Source organism: Pseudopodoces humilis, chromosome 10 (assembly GCF_049639895.1).
Source record: "Pseudopodoces humilis isolate 2021_Gansu_Grassland_sample_001 chromosome 10, ASM4963989v1, whole genome shotgun sequence".
Taxonomy (NCBI): domain Eukaryota; kingdom Metazoa; phylum Chordata; class Aves; order Passeriformes; family Paridae; genus Pseudopodoces; species Pseudopodoces humilis.
In genome coordinates, this window is record NC_142209.1 from 16980789 (window position 1) to 16986788 (window position 6000).

The window sequence follows — 6000 nt, forward strand, 5'->3', positions numbered from 1 at the left end:
AATAGCATTGTTTGTTCTCTTCAGTCTTTAATGAGCTTTAGTAAATGGCCAGAAAAATTACCTTCTTTCTGTAATATGAGAGAAGCGAAGAATGAAGGAAGCTATAGAATCCCAAGGAGAAAAGGAGCAGCCACACACACACACACACACACACACCCTGTACCACATCCCTTCCAATGGTTAGCGCTCTCCTTTGGAACTGAGTACTAGAGCTCTAGTTTTCCATTACAGTTAAAACATATAATGTCCCTAATATTTTTGCAGGAGAGAAAATTCCTGGATGTCTCCCACACACTGACAGTATCTGGCTTATGTTGTGGGACAACTGCCTATAGCTGAGATCTGGAAGTCATTCTGGCTTTCTCTGTTTTGGCATTGATTTTGTATTTTAAGACTCTTTAGTCTATTTTTATTGTATTTCCACCTTTAAAAGCAATTTGCCTTGTAGTGCTCCAGTGTGCTGTGCTGTCTTTTAATAGAATTCTTTTCCCTCCACCACGTATTTGCTGCCACTCCTGTCCAGAATGGTAACTGAGGCAGCACTGGCAGGTGCTTGTTTCAGCTGCAACTCCAAACCTGCCACCATGGATAACAAGTTTATGTTCAGGAGCTCATTTCCCTCCCCTCCAGTCTCTGCACATGTCCTCACTACCCAGTCTCATATCAAGGCAGTGGTGCTGAGGCAGGCTGCTCTGGAGTATGAGGGAGCTGACCCATGGCAGCCAAGTGAGATCAGCACAGTTCTAAAAGGATCTTGTTGAGCAGGGTCTTTCTCCAGTCCATCCTGTTGGAGCTGTTCCAGCTCGTATGGAATAATTAAATGGATTGAATTGATCATTCTGTGTGCTTGCTCTCAGAGCACTACTGAAAGCAAGAAACCTGGGCTTTGCTACTGTCTTCCAGGGAATACCTCCATACTTGGTTTTAAGTATTGACTGGGGCAGGCCCTGGCAGACGTGGTTTCCCCACCCAGGTGAGTGTCTCCACTACAAGACTGAAAAGTCAAGCTCAAGCTTTCCTGCTCAAAGAAAGGACTCAGGTCACAGAAGAGTTGATGATCTCTTGGGTAGGTTGCAAATTCAGGGGCCAAGAGATTAAAGTTCAAATTGCCTCAGGCAGAGCCTAAATACAAGTCTCCCATATCCTGGCTAAACTGCACCAGCCAGGAGACTGAACCACAAAGCTTAGGAGAGGAAGATGGGCACAGGAGCAAGGAGGGGAGACGTGCAAAAGGCGACAGTGCTGTCATTATTATTCTGTGAGAAAAACCTGGCACAGGTGTGCAATTCCTAGAAAGCGGCAGAGCAAGCGTGGTAAGTAGGTAAAGCACCACACAGTGTTACAACACCTTAGTCTGATTGTGGCTTTGGATCATGGGACGTACTCTCATGGCAGACATCAGATTGCTGACTAGGGCTCAGGGTCACGAGGGATGTGAAGAGAGATGATGAAAGTGGGGAGAGCTGCCTAGACCCATCCCAGACATTCAGGAAAAAAATAAAGGTAAAAAGCTGCTGCCAAAGTAAAAATAATTTCTATCACGAGCTCTCTTCAGGGCAATTGTTGCAGAAGAGTAAATAGAGAAAGATGGTTGAAAGATAGGAGACAGTGAGAATGGGACTAGTAAGTGAGGCAGAAATGTTGGAAAGAAAACAAAGAGGAAGAAACACCAGAGAGCAACAGGAGGATTGGACAAAGAAAATGGAAAAAAACATTACTTACCAAGACACTTCACCTCTCATTGCCTTGATCTTCTGGCAATAAAATAATAACAGAAAGAGAATCACAGAGCATTTCAGTGACTTTGAAGTCCATAAATATTTTGGTGACATTTAAGAGCCCTGTTGATTGGATCAGTGTTAAAAAGAGAGCAGGAAAATTTAAGAGAATGTTTTGACAAGTCTAAATCAGGGCTATCAGGAGGTAAAAAAGGAACAGAACTTACATGCTTAATTTTGTATGTGTAACTGAGTATTAAAATCCACACCCAAAGCCACTTACGCTTAATAGTAGAAAAAATTGGGCCTTTTTCAGACCAGAAAGAGCACATGGTTTAAGGCATGCAGCTGCTCTTTCTTCAGTAACAACCCACTGTAACCCCTATAATTTATCTCTCCCAAGATTCATTTGAACATCTGCAGTATCATTATTTGAGTTTGTTATACTATTAGCTTTAAAATTTTATAAGCTATACAGTAGGATAGGTGACAAGTTGAAAAGTTAAGGAGGGTTAATTTAAAAGTTTTAAAGCAAAGCTATTTTTGAGTTATATAAGTAAAAAAATGCATCTGAATCCAAACCTCCATGGTTACATTTAAGTAACTCAGAAACTGCTGAAAGGATTTTCTTCAAACTTCACTCAAGACAAATCCCTCTGGGCTAAGACCAAGCATGAGAATTTAACTCAAAAGGTGATTGTTGTCTGAAGGAAGTTTTCTTTTTCCTTTTTTTTTCCCCTCCCTCTTTTTGCTTTTTTTGTTTTCAATGTTCTGAAAAAAAATAAATAGCACTAAAAAAAAATGTAAGGGTCTGGAGTGTAACTGTTTCATATCCATTTTATCATTATAATAAGAAAAATGCTGTGCATAAACTACCTTTTCATTAAAAGCAGACCTCCTGCTTTGCCTTCAGCCGTCCTAGGAGTCTTGGTACCCACCTCTAGTGAGCGTCTGATAATGCTGTAACTGGTGGCTGAACAGGGAAGTATCAAGCTGTACTCTCAGCCTCATTTGCAGCTCCTCTGCATGCCTCAGCAGCTCTGAGCAGCTCTAATACTACCCTAAATGGACAGTAGAGGATTCTCCCTAACAGGAAGTCTTCAGAGAGCAGACAATCAGCAGCTCTGCAGCACTCTTCCCTTCCCCAGTTGATGGGAGGTGAAGCAGGCTGCGTACCTGCACACAGACCTAAACCATGTCTTGATTTCTCACTGGTCCAAGATTTGGAAGGCAAGAAAGGCAGCTGGCAGTCAGGCTTTTCTCACTCTGTTAACTTGGGACATCTGGCACCATCATTCAGTCTTCCCCTTTACAGTTGAAACCAAGGGACCCACCTCTTAGTTGTGTGGCTAAAGGAACCCCTGTAAAGGAAAAACTTGAACAACAAAACTGGAAATCCCTATTTTCTTTTTCAAAGGCCTTGAAGTCAGACGTCTTTCATAGCAGCATCATGGGTCCTGGTAACCTGATTATCTGGATTAAAAAAAAACCAAAAAAAAACCCAAAAAAACAAAAGAAAACCCAAAAAAAAACCAGTGGAAGTTTTTTTTCTCCTGTTCATTTCAACTCTCTCCCACATTCTGGTTTCTACAAATTGTCCCAGGGCAGAGCCTTTCCCTCCCCCTTCTATCAGGCTTGTTTCTGATTCTCTGGCAGCACATCCCAGTTACTCACTCATTTGTTTGTTTGTTTTTCCATTTGCAACTTTTGCCCCCTCCAAAGAGCTGGCTTGCCCAGGGAAATCACAATAACTTATTTCATTTCAAATGCATTCAGAAAGGCATTTTAATTGTTTCTTTTCATTTAGAGCAACATCCACATTTGGAATTTGTGAAAAACTGAAGGGGAAGGTTTAGAATGAATTTGCTACAATAATTCACCACATTTAACCCAGGCAACTCAGATATATGCAGAATCAGCTTCCCTTGCCTATCTTCCATATACATGACCTGGATTAAAAGCTGCTTTGGGCAACAGCCAGCTCATTGTGGCCCTAACACAATGTGGCAATACTGTAACACCTCGGGATTTGTTTCAGGAGATCCTGATTTTGGAACCAAAACACTTGTTTCCTGATGACTGCTAACAGTGAACAGTGGGAAATATAGCTGAAATGAGCACTCAGAGATGCATCAGGAATCCATAGTCTTGGATTCAGTTCTTTGTTTTAATTTTGGGGAAGTCTACTGTGGCAAAACAGAGAGGCCTCAGAGCTGATATCAGGATGTGGTAGCCTACAGAGGGATAAGCAGCTCCTGGAAGCTTGGAGCTGTACCACCCTACAGGCACGGGCAAGTTTTGGCAAATGTTGGAAAAAACAGAGAAACTTTAAAAAAAAAAAATCACAATATTTAAGGAATCAGAAAGCTTTTCCATTCATAAATGTCCCATCTACTCTCCACCACCAAATTCTGGGTATCATTTTTCAGTCAGCAATTGGCATTCAGCACTTTTAGCTGTCTGCTGCTATCTCATTCATACAGCTTTTTCATTGCAGGTCAATATTATCTGACTAGGTTCAGATTAAATCTTAATACACCGTTCATTTGAAAAACACCAACTCCAAGCACATTTGAAAAATTGCAAACATAAACAGTATCGTTTCCATGGATGAGGATGTATTAAAATGTATTCCAAAGGGAAGAGCATCAGGAAAAAGAAGAATGTGAAGTTATGATCACAGAAGAGAATGCCCTTTTTCAGCTGGGATTTTATGTAAGAGCAAGAATGAATGTGGCAAAGAGAGGAAAGGTCTGTCTCCTCACTGCTGCTTCTCTAGCAAAGTTGATTTTCACATCAGCCATGGTAAAATTAGACAGAGGAATAGTAGATCTGAATATTGTATGGGAAGATGTGAAATGAGGGAGAGTTCAGTGCAGTTCAAGGATGGCAAAGTATAATGAAGGCAAATGCAAAGTAAGAGCTGAAACTGGAAGAGATGAACTGAAGGACCCTAATATGAAGACCCAAGTTTAATTAATAAAGACAGGTAGAGCAAGCTGAACAGAGAAGACTAATTTAAAATGTCAAAATATATCTTTAGTTCTGGCAGCTAAAGTAAAAATAAAGGCAACATATGTAGAAAAAACACAGAAGTTGAGGGGTACAAGATTGGGTTCAAGGATGGGAGTGCTGTGAAAACCTGAGACCACAAGAAAGCTCCTCTGGGAGATGAAAGCACTGTTTCTTGCACTTGTTGCTGTCTTCCAAGAACTCAACATACTGCTCCATTAGCAAAAGGGATCAAATCACCTAATCTGTTTAAGTTAAGGCAGCCAGAGTCATTTCACCTGGTGATGAACATGGATATGAGCTAACCAGGCTGGCTTTACTTGTAGTGCATTAGGGGAGGCTTGCTTGGCCTCTTCTGATGGCAGAGATATGGGGAAGGACCGGGGCAGGCAGCAAAATGTGGTGTGGTTTTCAGCTAGTAAAGGGTGTCTAAAAGCACTGGTGAAGGTATTCGTTTGATCTAGGTGAACACATGAACATGAAGACTGGAACCAATACAATCTTAAGGTGGAATAAAACGGAAGGTAAAAGTTATCATCAGCAATACAGAGAGCAAGAAAGTATCTTTCTACATTTCACTGATATGAGTAAGGAACACTTGCTTCAAGTGAATTGGTAGAGGTAGGAAGCATACCAAAAACTGAGTTTCCAAACCAATGATTTACTTCTATTATCCAGAGTGGTTCTGTTCTCTAAGGTAGGTAGATCATGGGAAGTTTGCTTCACTTCAGCTATTGCTAAAACAATTCAAAGAGACAGAGAACAGGAATTTTGTTTCTAAAAGTGGAGAGATTATAGAAACATTAAAATAACATATTAAACTGAAACATGGAAATATTCTCAGTAGTCACCCCTGTGTTGCTCCCTATAATTACATCTAAGAATCACACATTTTGTTGAGAGGCCACCCCTTTTTATAGGGTCTGAAGCTCGAAAACCTTTGCCATTAACTTTATATCTATTTTCTATGTTATCATTTATATTGAAGCCTTTAATATATGACTCAGTAGTACTTATGTTGTTTAGTTTTCCACGATTTATCTCCTTATTTTGGCTGCCTGTCATTCACATTTCCGTAAAGTTCAGATGAAACCAGTAGTTCATGTTACTGGTATTTTGCATTGTAAAAATTAAGCAGTAGAATTTGCAACCCAAGTCGTTCACAGAACATTCTTATACGGCACATAATTTGCCAACAGCTAAATTAATCTTGTCTCACAATGTGAGACTGTGTACATGTGGTTTCTGATACAAAAGGCTCCAGTGAATT